Source organism: Zootoca vivipara, chromosome 5 (assembly GCF_965207765.1).
Source record: "Zootoca vivipara chromosome 5, rZooViv2.hap1.1, whole genome shotgun sequence".
NCBI lineage: Eukaryota > Metazoa > Chordata > Lepidosauria > Squamata > Lacertidae > Zootoca > Zootoca vivipara.
Window position 1 is genome coordinate 17,007,748 of NC_142588.1, and position 14,560 is coordinate 17,022,307.

A 14,560-nucleotide genomic window follows, 5' to 3' on the forward strand; every position below is an offset into this window, starting at 1 on the left:
CCCCCCCCCCCCCCGGGAATGTGCAGCACACTTTTAAAGTTCCCAGTTAACTGCCTGGTGGGGGTGTGAATGGGTGTCTTCTCTGGGACAGATCCATACAATTGGTTCTGGCGAAGGAATTCCCAAATTGCTGAGTGTTATATTTAAACTTAGTTTTGGTCATTCTATAAGTGTGCAAAATATTAAGAAAACGATGTCACGAGGATTTTAAAAAATGGATCACTTGATATGGAAAGACCCGTTGGTAACAGAAGCGGACTTAAGAACCGCCTGAGCTAAATATTCCGAAGCGAGCGCGGGCGTGGCGGGGCTTTAGCAAGAGAAGGTGCACGTGTGTATGAGAGATTTCTTTCATGGGCAGAGTGGTTACTCAGCAGACCTGTCATTTGTTCCACCCGAAAATGTTTGCAGCGTGAAACCCGAAACTGTTACTGCAGCTGCTGCCAGGTGGGAGGGCCCAGGAGGAGGCGGAAGAAGGAGAAAGTTCAGCTCCTCCTCCTCTTCTGGGCTCTTCAGTTATTTTTTTTCCTTCTCGGAAAAGTCAAGCGAGCAGAACACGGCTGAGAAAGCAACGGGAGGACACGCAGCGCTTGGGCGTTCCCTGGACCTTCCTTGACAGCCTTCCTGGGGGCTTACCTGCCAGGTGAGAGGGTTGCACCAGCGGGAGGCCGCAGCTGCGCCTTCGTGCCCGGCTGCTGCGGGCGCTGGCGGGCATCGGGCGCGTCTCTGCTGGAAACGGAGCCCCGGGCGAGGCGGGCCTTGCTCCGCCTGAAGCCAGCGAGGCGGGGGACTCCCTGCCACACACCTTTAGCAGGTTGTGAAGCGGCCCCTCTTAATTCAAGGGGGGCTGAATCTCGGGGAAGCTGGTGCCCTCTTCCTCTCTTGGGTCGCCCCGACCTAAACTGGGTTTTGGGGAAGGGCTCCTTCCTTGCTGCCCTCCCTTCTCAAGCGCAAACATGGCTTGCAGTCTTCCTTCTCTGCCCGCCAAGGGCGGAGGTGCTGGGTTGGGTCGAGGAAGCCTCGGGCTGCTGCTCCTGGTTGGGTCAAACAGCCTTGGCTCGGTGCGGGCCTTGCTCTGCAACAGGGCGGGGTGACTTTTTCAACTGACAACTTCCAAAACTTGAAGGGCGCTCAAAAGTTGTAACGTGACTTGGGAATTCAAAAGATTTGATAAGATGTTTGGTGGGTAAAATCACATAGAAATCGTTTAAAGGGATGACCAAGTGCTTGTAGTTGTGTAATATATTAATATTTATTATTTAGTGTTACCTGATGTTTTCAGAAGGTAGAATTAAAATTACTTGGTTTCTGAAAGCAGTTCACCTGCTTCTTCATCAGACTTAGACTAACCAAGCTAAATGTTGTCCAAGCACAAAAATAACAGCAGATTTGAATTCCTCAGACATATTTTCAAGACCCCTAACTGAAGAAAGTGGCAAAAATTAAGCTTCACTCCCTAAAATGGCACACTCTGCTCATGTAAGCTTTCCTGCTTCACAGCATAAAATAATAGAATCATGGAGCTGGGGGGGGGACTATGAGGATCATCTAGTCCAACCCCCTGCAATGCAGGAATCTCGACTGACAAGGCGTATTGTCATCCAACTTCTGCTAAAAAAACCTCCAAGGAAGGAGAGCCCACCATTATTATTATTCCTTAAATGTATACTTGATGTCTTCTCTGAATGATTTTTTAACAGCATTCCTTCCCTCTGCCTTTACTTGTTTCCTTTTTTAAAAAAAACCTGGGAAATTTTAAATTAGAAGCTCCTTGGGGCAGGGACTTCTCTTTCTGATGTTATGTGTTGTTGCCTTGTAAGGTGCCTTGGCATTGTGAAAGTAAATAATTTCTACTGGGCCTTTATAATAGCTGCATTTGTGTTGTTTATTTCTGGCCTTTGAAGTGCTTCAAGTACATGATCTCAGTAATCCTGTAATTAACATCTGCATTACTTGCCCCCTGTAACCTGTCCCATCACAGCAGCTCTCAAGTGCAGGACAGAAGATATATTTTATTCTGTTATTTATACTTCTTCCATCCTCCAAAGCAACATACATGGTTCATCTCTTTCCTCCATTGTATCTTAACAACAACCCTGTGAGGCAGATGATGACTTGCTCAAAACTTCCTTGCGAGTTCTATGCCTGAATGGAGATTTGAATCTGAGTCTCCGCAGTCCTAGAATGACACTTGAATTGCTTCTCTACACCACTTGTACAAAGGGGTAGGCCTGCCCTTGTCAGACTACGTACATCCAATGGGCTTAAGGTTAAGCTCGAAGACCTCGAGAACAAATACCTGCAAGCAGATGGGCAGTGACTGGTGAAATCTCAAACCTGGGATGTGGGGAGGAATTCAGTGCTCTACATAGCATCTTCCCTATGATTAACAGAGGCAGACCAAATTATGTTAGATAAGCAGCTCTATGAAAATTTGCTTATTTGTGCATAATATATACAGGGTGTGGAATCATGAGTTGTCTCAGAGATCTTTTTAAATTTTACATGAAGTTGTACACCTTGCATTCTGTGGATTGTAAAATCCTTTGCACAGTTGAAGTGCTATAATATTTTTATGAAGTAAAAAATAGGTACTACACTACACTAGGTACTACACTAATTTATAGACATGTGTGGTGCAGATTTTTAAGGCCTACCTTATTTCTGTAATTTTAAGTTGCTTAAAACTGAATTCTATATTATGTTGTCATTGTTACCTGCCCTGAGACCTTAGGATGAAGTATGAGCAATAAATAGTTTTAGTAGTAGTAATTAATAATAATAAATAATAGAAATGCATAGGTGTGAATATGTGGTCTGCGAAACTTGCCCTTGTTCCCCAAATGTGGCAGTATTGTTTTCTTTCACTTCCTGTGTCTGAACTGACAACAAAGAATGTTCTGTCTCTTTATCTTCTATAGTTGTTCCTAATAACATTGCTGATTCTGGGATCCTGTTTCTGGTTGTTTGTTGCAGAGGATTCTGGTTTAGGGGCTGCTTCAAGATGTGTTAGGTTGCCTCCTGCACATCCAATGGCTGCTGCTCCACCCAGGATTATTTTGGGATGTGTGTCTTGTTGGTAGACCTGAAAGCTATTGTAGTGACTGAAATGCTTATGTTCCTGGTCTATCATATCCTATAATGCTATTGTAATATGCTAGTGGATAGGGGTGGGGTGCTTAACCCTCCTCCCTGCCAATGACTCTAAGCAGCTTTCAGTTTATTCGTAGGCTCTTAAACCAGAGCAAGGCCAGTTGAGATCAGCCTTCAAAGAACATTTGTAGGGGAGAACTGGCAACAGGTACAAGAGGGATTAGTCTCTCATTTCAGCCTGCTGACCCCCCTGCCCCACAAGTCCCAACCCCAACCCCAACCCCCAATTCCTGGTCGGGAATGGGGATAAGTTAGGAATGTTCTTATGCCCAAATCATATGTGGCTCTGCCCAGAGAGTAAGATGCGGGAATTCCATGGTTCAAATTACACATGATAGCTCCAAGCCACGGTCTTTCGATTTCTTCCCTTCCCCATCTGCAATGTAGGGGATAATTATGCCGGCTCACTTTGCAGATCTCTCAAGTCTAGAATGATGGGGTGAATATCTGCAATGACCGTTCATTCTCATTTAGATTTCAGCCTGCGCAGATCAACAGAATTGGCAGAACCAGCCGGTATAACATCAAATCCTTTCCCCCCCGTGCACCGTTTTAACTTTTTATGTACTGCCACCCAACCCTTTTGAGCTGTGGTGTGAACTTGCCGTGGCAGTGGGTGACCATTTGTGTTCATTGCACGTCTCCCCTGATCAAGTGGGCATAAAGTGGGGAAATTTGTGTGTTGGCAACTGAACCCTGTTCCCCCCACCCTGCCTTACCTCGCCATACTCCGTTGCTACGGGTGCTTCTATCCCAGCTGGAGTAGTGATTAAAAATGGGATTAAGAATGAGGAATGTACCAGGGGAGAGGCAGGGTTCAGCTGCCTTCGCCCATACGCAACATTTGTGGTAAGAGTTGCCACCTTCTCCCCCTGGGTGTTATGCGTGAAATGGGCAGAGAGGCCAGGAAGTGCGTCTGGCCCCTTCATGTCCGGTTTAGACCTTGATTTCAGCATGTGGATGTCTGGAAAAAGGAATCGGCGTGGCCTCAGTTTGGGCCTTGGAGCTGTAAGTCAGTCCCTTGCTCAGTTTCGGACAAATTCCAGTCTCTTGGCTTCCATCCCTCAGCTACTGGGCAGGGGAATGCAAATGCGGAACAGGGTGGTAACGAGACCAAACTAAAAATAGAAATGTACATTTTGTAGTATTGAATATCCAGTAGGTTGTATTAATTATGACCACTATGTTGCATATAAAAATATATGCAGAAACATACTGTAACTCTGCTCTAGTAAAACAGGCCAGAGAATGAATTTTTTTTGGAGGGGAGGGTTTCATGCAGTGGTGGTGGGCAGCTATCCTGTATTATCCTGAGCCTACCCTGCCTCATAGGGTGGTTGTGAGAGAGAAGGAGCGGCCCAAGGTTGTTTGGGGATTTTTATGGACCCAAAATCCACATACACACAAATGAATAAACACTGGCTACAGTCTAGCAGGAGTTTGAACTACAAACAGCCCATTGAAATGACTGTGTTCGTGCAACTCCTCTTCATTTCTGTGGGACCTGTACAAGAAAACCTCTTGAGTTGCACCTAGGGTAAATGCATTAAATTCTGTACATCAAATCAATGATCAGGCAGAGAATTTTTTGATTGTGAACTCCAGCACACTGGACAGGTTTTATTGTTGTAGACCTCCGAACTTGAGGAAAAGGGATGTGGGAACCAAGGACTCATTAACCAAGGGCTGCTTGGTTTCATTGCCCTTTCTTCCTCATTAACTCCCATATGTTTCTTTGTGCATTACAGCTTTAATTGCTCAGTAGCAGTTTCTTCTTTCACTTCTCGGCCTTTTGCCTAAGATCAAGTGCAGTATCCTTCTAGAACAGGCATGTCCAACAGGTAGATCGTGATCTACCGGTAGATCACTGGACGTCTGTGGTAGATCACTGGTAGATCATTGGCTCCCCCCAAAGAAGCTGAACAACTGTGGTAGATCACTGCCAGTTTTTAACTGTGAGTAGATCACAGTCTCTTGGGAGTTGGCCACCCCTGTTCTAGAATAATTGACTTGTGACATAATTGCTGGCTGTCATGGAAACCATAACAGCCCAGCACAGTGTGTGGCAACCTTCCCCCACTGGGTGCCCTGCATTTTTTGGGGGGATCACATCTCCCATGAAGCCCAGCCAGCACAGTGCAGCTTCTTAAAATGGGACAAGCACTGCAGGAACTGGCCAGGAACTCCACTGCTGATGGGAACTCTTCTCATGAACTTTCTTAGCACCCCAGTTCAAGAAGGATGTAAATACAGTGGATAGGATTTGAAGGAGGACGTGGGAGGTATGGAAGAGGTTTGTTAAAGTAATGGGGAAAGGCTTCAAGTGTTGAAGATCAGTGTAGTTGGCCAACTAGTGATCCTTGGGCTGGAACAAGTTTTTGAAATAATTGTCCCTGGAAATTCTAACAAAATCAAGATGTGGCAGAAAGTTTGCTTGTGCTTTTGGCTTGTAAGAAAATGGTTCCCAAAAGAGCGAATCCAACGCTTTAGTTTAAATCTAGATTGTAAATCTAATTCTGTAGAGTTTTGAAGCCCTTAGGATGGCACCAACGTCCTTGCCATCTGTGCAGAAAGGTCAGTTTGTATGGCAAAATATACTCTGGCTCCCAAGTGAAGTTACTATAGTGCAGACCCTGAAAATATAGATTTGCCATTCCTGGGATACAGTTTAAATTAATGGTTTTCAAATTTCATACCTTCTGGAAACCTTTTTGGATGGATTCATCTACTGAGGAACCTTCCCCTATAGAGAAAATTCTGGAAAGCTTTAGAGGGGCACTCTGGTTTGGTTCGTACATAACAGCCAAACTATGGTTTGGTGACTGAGACTTTGCTTGTGCTTATAGTTTGCTTGATTTGAACCCAGTGGCAATCTAAGGAAGTACAATAGAGAATTCATGTGATCTGGCAGCATGGTATGCATGATCATGTGCGATTCCAATCTTTCGAAACCAAGTTGAGAGAGAGCTGCTACTCTAAATATAGCATTTGCCTATAAAAAGATTAGCCTTAAGGTACCAGTGTGGTTTTAAAAGGAAAGTAGTAATAGAAGCTTGCCTTTTTAGCTGTATCATAATATATTCTATATCTTAAAAAGTAAGCTTAGTTCCCTGAGTGTCAGTCCTTAGATGGAACTCAAATGGGGAAGGCAGCAGAATTAAGAAACCCCTCCTCCCTGGGCTTTTTTAGCCGGAAATCACCGTAACTTAGTGCCGACACCTCTCAGGTGGGCGCCATTGCCATTCTTAGAGAACGAGGAAGGCGTTCATGGTGTGCTCCAGCACCTCTCTTTTTTATAAGAATAGCACTGGGAACCCCAATATTTACGGTAGTATTTTAAAAACCTTGAGCAAAAAAATGGGGGGGGGGGACGGCGACCTGAAACAGATTAATTCTCATTGACTGCATAATGCTGACTGATAGAGAGGAAAAGGAAAACAAGTGGGAAGCTGGGAATGGTATGGAGTATCCTTGAAACTAGCATGGCTGGGGCTCGGAGCAGTCTGTGCTGCATCATATAGGGAGCCACCATGACTAGTTGCCATTGACACCCTTATCCTCCGTGACTTTGCCTGCGTTAAAATGCAGGCTTTGCTCTCACAGAAGGCAGTGATGGCCATGAACAAGGAGCAGGGGCGGTTGCCCCAGGTGCAAAAGTTCAGCACCCGGTGCTTCCTCAATACTGCTGCATGCTTCTATCGCTGGGCTCCATTGAAAACGGCTTCTCCAGGCGAACCAGACAATGGAATGACTCTTATCTCTGTGGCTGCAATCTCCTTGGTGACACGGACGCTGTTAGGCAGTTGAATGCACATACGTACTCCATCCGTTTCCCTCCTTCCCACCCACCCCTGCCCCTCTGCACGGCCCCGGGCGCTGGCTACCCATGCTATGCCACTGCTAGATGGGCATTGACCTGATCCAGCAGGTTAAGCTCCTTTGAGAGCTGTGTAACGTGGTAGCCATCACAGCTTCTTGCGGTAACTAATTTCTTAAGTTCTGCATCCTACATATTGAAAAAGTCTCATCCTGCCCTCAGCCAGCCTTCACCTGCCTGCTGTTGTACTTTCATCAGATCCAGAGCTGACTCTGGCTCTATCCATTTCTTGTCTCCCTTGGCTTCTGCCCTACTGGTTCCATGGAGCACCACTCCATCCCCTGACCCCAAAGTATCTTTATATTGGTGGACATGGCATGAAATCCTACAGTTATCTGTACAAAAACTAAACGAGAACTCTGCAGTATAGAAACAGTGGCTTTATTAATGCTGCTAGGTAAAAAAATAAAAACCAAAAAACCAAGGTTGTAAAAACTGTAGGCCTCTATTTACACTGCAGGCTTTGAGGGAAAGACTTTATTTATCCTTCAGCAAGAGAGTTCTCACATATAAATTGAGAAACTTTGTGCTTCTTTGGGGTATATAAATATGCCTTGCCTGTCCAATTTAAAGAAGTTCATTCAGCCGTGTATTTGCCAGAGTCCTGTGATTCACTCTTTAATTGTTTTCTGATGTAAATTTATAACTCCTACTCCTGACCTACTTTCCTTTTGGGGAGAAGTATTCTCTTTTATTATTTATTTGTTAAAAAATGAAACTGCTAAAGTAATGAAAAATTAATCTGGTGCCTTAAAAAAAAACCCAGCATGCTAACTGCTGCAATACTTTTTTAAAAACAGGTAAAAGTAGTTATGTTGACTCACATGAAAAAAATCATATTGGGCCAGTACCTGCATTAAAGCAACCAGTTAAGCCACATCATTCATTATTATAGTTACAGGTAGGTAGCCATGTTGGTCTGCCAAAGTCGAAACAAAATAAAAAAATTCCTTCCAGTAGCACCTTAGAGACCAACTAAGTTTGTCATTGGTATGAGCTTTCGTGTGCATGCACACTTCTTCAGTATCTGAAAAAGTGTGCATGCACACGAAAGCTCATACCAATGACAAACTTAGTTGGTCTCTAAGGTGCTACTGGAAGGAATTTTTTTATTTTGATTCATTATTATGCAAGCTTTTGAGCTAAGCACCACTAGATGACTAGATGGTATAAAATAATGCAGGGGAATGGGATGAGGAACAGGGTTTTATTTTACTTTATTGGCTACTGTTCAAGCCACCCACAGCTGGATCTAGTAAGAGTCTTATGATGGAGTGTGGCAGCAGGAGCGCAGAATACTTTCAAAAGAACAGCAAACATAATATAATCTGCCTTGCTCTTGAATACTGTGGGAGGGTCTGCCTTGTAAACTTTAGATATTTCATTGGGAAAGGTATGGTTTAAAAAGCTTTTGGGGGATGATCATCTTGCCGTTGGTACCCTGGTCACTATTAAATCCAATAGGAATATGCAGTGGCAAATGGTTCCGGGTAATTCTTTGTTACTGTTTATATAATTGAATATAATTTGGTGTGGTAATACTTATTAGTGAGGCCCATAGCATCCTTCTGTAGTTGTGAGGAAGTTTTACTTTGAGGAAGACTCCTTGGGTTTTCCCCAGAGTTTCAAAAGACTGGTTTCCTCTGGATAATTAAGATGCCTCAGAACATTTCAGTTCCCCACAGCATGCAAGTCTCCATGTTCTCTTCAGTTGATCAAAGTACTTCAAGTTCAGCCAAATTATGGCACACTTTGGGTTTGGTTATATATACAGTGGAATAGCTGTAGGGATGTGGCTCCCTTGGTGATATTTTTGTCGACATCTCTCATCTTTCAGCGCAGGAAAATGAATTGGTGAGATGGAAATGGATTACCGTAAAATTTCCAAACGCCACTGAACATTGAGAAGTATCTGATCAGACAAGGTTTCACCTGGGGTACCTGTGAATTGAGAGTAGAAGTGCAGGTGGTGTTCTATTCCAGTGATAGAAATGCTAAAATGTACAACACTTTAATTTTTTAAAAAACCCAAAAAGCGCCCTGCAACTTCTAGATTAGTAATTCATGGGCAACACTTCAGAATATCATTTGCAATCTAGCAACAACTTTCTGGTGATAGCTATGAGGTTTCAATCTGATAGAGAGTTCTTAAACCATTGAAACGGTACACATGGAACTCCAACCCATTTCTTGATTCAGTCAGTTTGTAAAAGCCACATAAACAGGAGTGTTCATTTACAAATGTTTCACCCGTTTTCTTTTGTCCATGATTGACAGCAACTTGCAGGAACAGCGCAAGTGTCTCACATATGAAAACCTCTCTGTATTAGCTGGACTGGGTCCGTTTAAATAGTTGCATCTTGGAAAGGTCAAATGCACCTAAAGGAAATGCTGATAAAAAGAATTGTTGCCTTATCACTCATACCAGGCATGTCATAAAGCAGAGTTCGAGGCTGCAGGAGACAGTGCTTCCTTAGATTAGTCAAGAGTTCACAAACTAATATATAATATGTTACAAAGGCATCTCATGTGGCTTTTAAGGTTTCTGTGTGATACAGTTGGATCTTTCTCAAGCTGAAAGGCAGGGCTTTTTTTCAGCCAGGACTCTTCGGAACTCAGTTCTGACACCTTTCAGGTGAGCACCATTGCCATGATAAGAGGACAAGAGGCGTTCACGGCGAGTTCCAGCACCTCTTTTCCACTAGAAAAATAGCTCTACTTTTAATGTGTGGCCATCTTCGTGTGCATCATTATTGGGCGCTAAAATTTGTAGCTCAAGAACAGGATATGATGGATTAGAAAAGTTGTGGTGTGTGAGCCTCTGGCTGCCTGAGAAAACCCATTGTTTTCAAATGGAGAACATGAAAGAGGCAGGTTCAGCTTCATTCAGAAACTAAGCAAAAGCACTTCAGTTTTATGTCGCCTGTCACATTCTTTCAATTTGAACTTCACTTTTGTGACCTAGGCCCACATTTACAGCTGCAAAGTCAAAATATTACATTAGGCTGTGCTATGGATAGCTTTCGACAGGGTGATCCCACATGTTGGGTTTCTTCCTTGTTTAGCTGGCAATGTGGGTGGCTCCTATCCAAAGTTGCTTGCCTGGCTCTGCAACTCCTAAATATAATTTCCCCCTTTGGGTGGGCCTGAATATTTCTGAGCTGACAGCTAAATGCAGAGTTGGCTGGCTGGCTGGCTGCAGGGGCTTGCCTTGTTTGAAACCGTGTGGAAAAGGAGGAAAGCTGTAGAGTGTGTATGAACAGACCACGCCAAATGCAACATGTTCTAATAGTTCTTCCTATATTTGGGTAGTTTGTCCTCCTGCTCTGTGTATTTGTACTTGCCCTTTGTCAATATTGTGTCATCTGCGGTTATATTTTTAATGGAGCAAGCAGAACACATGCTCTAGGGATTGCTTTAAAATAATGGCAGTAGGTAAAAGGTAAAGGGACCCCTGACCATTAGGTCCAGTCGTGACTGACTCTGAGGTTGCGCGCTCATCTCGCATTATTGGCCGAGGGAGCCGGTGTACAGCTTCCAGGTCATGTGGCCAGCATGACAAAGCCGCTTCTGGCAAACCAGAGCAGCGCATGGAAACGCTGTTTACCTTCCCGCTGTAGCGGTTCCTATTTATCTACTTGCATTTTGACGTGCTTTCGAACTGCTAGGTTGGCAGGAATGGCAGTAGGAGCTGAGAGTAAATTTCTCTAGGAAAACCACTATCTATTTTTCAGGTTTGTTTCATCTACTGCAAAATCTAATCAGTTATCAGGTTAGCTTAAAAGCACACCAGTGATCGACTGAAAGTAGTTCCAATTAAGTGGGCAGCGTTTTCCCAGAATTGTAAGGCAGGAAAAGCACATTCCATCTGCAAATTATCTTAACAAACACTTCCCTCTTCTCTCTTTGCTTTCAGAGGATGTTTGAGTTACTGCCATGCTGAGACGTTGATGGTTTTTTTTTTTTAAAAAAAAGTGTGTCCCCCACCCAATATTCTTTGCAAATTGATATTTTCTGCCTTTGTAATACCTTTGTAATGAAAGTTGTTTACTCTTTCCAAATTCTGATGCTGGTGGTGTAAGCCTGCTAGCTGGGATTGCAAAATACCACCAGAGTCCCATCTGCTACGGTTTTCCGGAGTTTGTTCCGGGCGCCCTTTGGTGAGTTTGGGGTTGTTTGTTTAAGATACCTTGATAACATATTACCCAATGCAGGTACGTTACCAGAGAGAGAGAGAGAGAGAGCTCCACAACCTGTGCATGCTTGCAAACCAGGAAACAACATGATGTAACCTCTTGCCTTGTCATTCAGAATTTCCCTTGGGCCTGTACGTGGAAGGCTGTGGGATTTGCATGAGGAGGAAAGAGGATGCTAGTCAGGTTTGGCATATTGGTGGCTCTAACTGTCAAGACTGTTGTAGCACTTAAGTGTTTCTGTTATGGTGCGCTGGCTGGATTGATAACAACCATCTATCTCCTAAACTTGTGTCTCCCCCCCCCCCAATTGATCATGCTGCTTTTAGTCTGTTCAGAGGTCATTTTCACCCTAGGGTGTGTGTTGATTTGATTATGATGAAGCGTCTTCTCCCCTTTCAGTCTGTTTTCCTTTTGAAGAGGCACACCATCGCTTATTACCAGTGTTAGAAATTAGCCAGGCACGTTTTGTTACTGGCACAGGTCCAATGCAACCACGTGGAGATCTCTGGACGCCAGGTTGGCGACTGACATTTCCATCTCACTGGGCCCTCCTGCTTCCTTAAGCAGGTAAGCAGAAGAGCTCATTTATTGCATTTGTATCCCACCTTTTTCTGCAATGGGTACATGGTTCGCCCCCCCCCCCCAGTTAATCCCTACAGTTACCCTGTTAGCTAGGTTAAGAGGCTAGCTATGACTGGCCAAAGGTCACCCAGTGACCTTCATAACTGAATGGGAATTTGAACCCTGAACTCCCTAACCTTAGTCCGACACCCTAATTGCTACACCCCACTGGCTTCCAATAGTTCTTCTGCTATGGGGCAGCTCTATAGATTGAGTAGCTAAATAAATACAGTCATACCTCAGGTTACAGACACTTCAGGTTGTGTGTTTTTGGGTTGCACACCGTGCCAAACCCGGAAGTACCGGAATGGGTTACTTCCGTGTTTCGGTGCTCGTGCATGTGCAGAAGCACCAAATCGCAACCCGCGTGTGCACAGACGCAGCACTGCAGGTTGCAAACGTGCCTCCCGCACAGATCACGTTCGCAACCCGAGCGTCCACTGTACAGGGAAAGCAAAATGTCACTTAGAGAAGGATCTGAAATATTTTCCTTGTGGCTTGGATTTGTTTTATTTGATGTTTTAATGTGTTGTGAATCGCTCTGTGATTTTTTTCCCTTTAAAATATAAAGCGGTATAAAAGTGGATGATGATGATAATAATAATAATAAATAATATAACAACAACAACAACAACAAAATGCGACAGGGGAGAAAGGCACCTACACATTCCGTTGTGGCGACCGTAACCTGGGTTTAAGGTCCATTTGGCGATTGGCTCATATATCTGAGTTTCTAACCCTGCTTATTGCATCATGCACCTGGTGGGAGCGTACTTGCAGTTGAGGCAGGTGACAGGGTGCAAGGATCACCTTCTACGTTTGCCTCTTTTGTGACAGCCGGAATGAACTATGGAGTGGACTTTGTTCGCAACCTCAGTTTGAATGCGGAATCCAGGCAACACAGAATTCCATCGCATCTCAGGGATCTCCACGGTGTTCCCCATATCGTTCTTGTTGCGCAGTTGCGGTAATAACAGTGACGGCAAACACGTAACAAGCCATTGGTAGGATTTACTCAGGCTGCAGATAAGAACAACTCCCCTGCAGGGTTGATGGTGACTGGGAGATAACCAGGAAATTGCAAATTGTAGGGCTCTCGCAGCAGAGCGAAGTCGGAGTCATTTAAAAATACATCAAATAAGGAAGGAGGAAGGGCCTGGTTTTAATAGGGGCTAATAGAAGGGAGAAGCAGGAAAGGAGTTGCTTCTGCTTTCCCTTAGGGAAGGGCATTGTGCAATATTATGGGGATTATAGCGACACGTTAAACACTTGGTGGTACCAGCGAATTGTGTAGGAGCAATGCCCCAGCTGCACTCAAAGGTCCGAGTGTAGAAACAAGTGCTCATCTCTATAAACTGAGAGCCAGGGCATTTTTTAAAAAAATTAAAAGCCACAGTTTCGTGGTGTCAGGTTCCCTGGTTTGCATTTACGGCAGCCTTGGTAGCTTTGCTGATAAGCCCACAACTGCTGCTGGCAACAGAGTTGACTAGTCTGTCAGCACTTATGCCTAGATCAGCTGTGTGTGCTGTGCCTATTTCCTTGTCTTGTCTCCTGGAACCAGTTACTTGTTACTGGCAAGTGCCTATTTATGCACCTGATTGAATGAACAACTGCCATTCCTTCCTTTCCATTCTCCACTTTTTGTTTTTGTTTTTTTAATTCTAAGTCAGGCATAGGCAAACTCCAGCCCTCCAAATGTTTGGAACTACAATTCCAATCAACCCTAGCTAACAGGACCAGTGGTCAGGGATGATGGGAATTGTAGTCCCAAACATCTGGAGGACCGGAGTTTGCCTAGGCCTGTTCTAAGTCATTTCCCCTCTGCAACAGTTTATTGTAACTTTAAAAATCAAAACGAATTAAGATGGGAAGAACCTCCAAATGGTTTTTTAGAATGTCACAGTATAAGAACTTTGGTTTTAAACTGTGCTCATAGACTTGGAAGAGTTGGAGGGGACCCCCAAGGGTCATCTAGTCCCACCATCCCAGCTTTAAAGGCAACAGTTATTGTGGCGTAAGTTTTAGTAGGCTAGAGCTCACCTGATCAAGTGAGTCGCACTTTCAGATGCAGGACGTCCGGGGGGTGGGGTGGGGGGTTGAAAGGCCATGAAATCTAAGATGCAGCAGAATGAGTCTGTTACCCTAAGGCATTTCTCCCTAAGGAGCTTTCAGATTGTTAAGTAGGAAACTTGAGAAATCTAGAAGCAAAACCAAAGCAATTTCAGTTCCTGGTGCTTTAATGGTGGGAATCCGACCGTTAACTACAGGCCTGCGCAACTACTGACTAGCCAAGCCTCACGCAGCCCACCGTCCCTGCATCATGATCTGCCAGGGGCTTCATGGCTCTCTTCTTTAAAGTTCTGCCCTGGCAGCAACAACAGGAGCTTTGTCCAGCTATTTGGTGGACCATCATCCATGGACAGTCAGTAGGGTGTGTTGAGGTTATTGAGCCTTGAGTTGTGCTGGCCTGTAGTAGTAATAAGTTGTATCTAGCATCCTTAGTTTGTGTTCCAGTGGCTCACTCCATTTCGTTCAGTCTTGGGGAAACGTGAAGGAAGAGGGCAATTGAGTGGTTCAGCTCCCCATTTCTCTTAACTCCCTCTAACTTGCTGTGGGTGGAATCTTCCCTTGGAAACTGCATGAGGCTTAAAAATTCCAGTACAACATCCTGTTGTTGAGGACTGGCTATTTTCCTCTTGCTTTTGTTCCCAGT

General features: G+C 44.4%; 1 protein-coding gene across 2 annotated transcripts in view; it reads left to right on the plus strand.

Moving 5' to 3' along the window:
* The first annotated feature begins 551 nt into the window (after positions 1-551).
* The window catches only part of ANXA11 (annexin A11), a 33,750-nt gene continuing 19,741 nt past the window's right edge, over positions 552-14,560 (plus strand). The window contains exons 1-2 of one of the 2 annotated variants that reach the window (XM_088669503.1): positions 552-643; positions 11,626-11,793. The gene's annotated coding sequence lies outside the window, so the exon portion shown is untranslated. The remainder of the gene's footprint in view (positions 644-11,625; positions 11,794-14,560) is intronic. The other variant, XM_035138660.3, reaches the window with a different exon arrangement.